Source organism: Hyaena hyaena, unplaced genomic scaffold (assembly GCF_003009895.1).
Source record: "Hyaena hyaena isolate Hyena2069 unplaced genomic scaffold, ASM300989v1 scaffold_436, whole genome shotgun sequence".
Lineage (NCBI taxonomy): Eukaryota > Metazoa > Chordata > Mammalia > Carnivora > Hyaenidae > Hyaena > Hyaena hyaena.
The window spans coordinates 1,197,372-1,199,199 of record NW_024081068.1 but is presented as its reverse complement, the minus strand read 5'-3'; positions in this window follow the sequence as shown (position 1 = coordinate 1,199,199).

Sequence of the window (1,828 nt, the reverse complement as noted above, 5' to 3'; positions counted from 1 at the left end):
ACTGGGTCTTTAGTGATATATTTATTGTTATTGTTATTGTTGTTGCTATTGTTGCTGTTGTTGTTGTTATTTTAGAAAGACAGAGAACATAAGTAGGAGGGAAGGGCAGAGGGAGAAAGAAAATCTTGAGCAGGCTCCACACTCAGAGACCAATGTGAGGCCTGACCCCATAACTATGGGATCATGACCTGAATGAAAATTAAAAGTCAGATACTCGACTGACTGAGCCACCTAGGAGCTCGTTAGTGATATATTTTTATTTTGCTGGAGACATACTTAAGAATACAATTGTTGAGTAGACTTGTGTGCATTTAAATTTCTTAAAAAATTGCTAAACAGTTTTTCAAAGATGGTTATGCAATTTACATTCCCATCAAACTATATAGAATTTCTACCTGTTTTAGTACCCTTAAACTAAAGGACAATGTTTTTGTTTTTATTTTTAATTTTAGCCAAATAGTTTCCAAACCATACTACTTTGCATTCTAACAAGCAATGTATCGATTTCACATCTCTCTCAATAATTGGTATTGTCAATGTTTTAAATTTTAGCCTCTCTATTATATGTGTATGATAGCATCTCACCATATTTTCAGTTTGAAATTTTCTGGAGAATATTAATGTTGACAATATTTTCTTTTGATTTTTGGCCATTCGATGTGTGTGTGTGTGTGTGTGTGTGTGTGTGTGTGTGCACGCACGCGCGCGCGCGGTGGTGGTGTGAAATGTCTATTAAGTGTCTATCATCTTCAGATAATTACTTTGTTTTGTATTGTGGAGTTGTAAGGTTTTCTTTTTTTACATATTCTAGATAGTACTTCAGCATTTTCATTGTAGATATTTTCTGTCAAACTGCTTTTTGATTTTCACAAGATTGTCTTTGTGAACAATTATTCTTCTGTCTACTCTTAGTGTCATAGAAACCAGAGCATCCCTTTGCCTGTGAAAATATTCTTCACTGTCCCATACATTCCACTGAAGGTAAGAATATTAATACAGTTTTAGTTTGCTTGGCTTTTATCCTCATACATTCTTGACCATTACTGATATTGCTATTATCTGGAATAATAATTTTAGACTGGTACTAAAGTAAATACTTAACACTATCAATATTTATTTATATTTAACCTCACGTTTAATTGAGGTTGCCCATTGATGCTTTGTGAAACAGACTTTTTCATCCTAGACTTTTTTCTCTTGTTTCTTTTTTCTTTCTTCTTCCTTCTTCCCTAAAGAGCATTTTCTATTAATGTGTATAATAGGTTGACTCTTTTAGTTGTTGTATGACTAAAAACCTTTCTACTTTGTCTTAGCTTTTATATGGTTATGAAGCTAGAAAAACCATTATGGATTTAAAGTAATTTCCCCTTTCACTGAGACTTTTAAGGCCAAACTTAAAAACTCTCATTCTGTTGAACATGAACTGTAAAAACATTGTGGTCTGAAAAAAAAATCTGATGTTTATTGGTGAAATATTTTATTGTGTTAGTATTGGGGGGAAAATCCTTTTTATTCTCTACTTTTCACCCCTTTTATTAATCCTATTGTCTCATTTTGGACCTATTCTTAGATGTATATTGGAACTTTTCAATATATCCTCCATATTTCTTAGATTATATTTTATATTTTATATCTCTTTATATCTTTTTATATAATTTGCTCTGTGTGAGCAGATTTTCTTTGTTTTAATTTTTTAACATTTGTTTATTTTTGAAAGACAGAGAAAAACGGAGCACAAGCAGGGAGAGGCAAAGAGAGAGGGAGACAGAATTTGAAACAGGCTTTGAGCTGTCAGCACAGAGCCTGATGTGGGGCTCGAACTCACAAA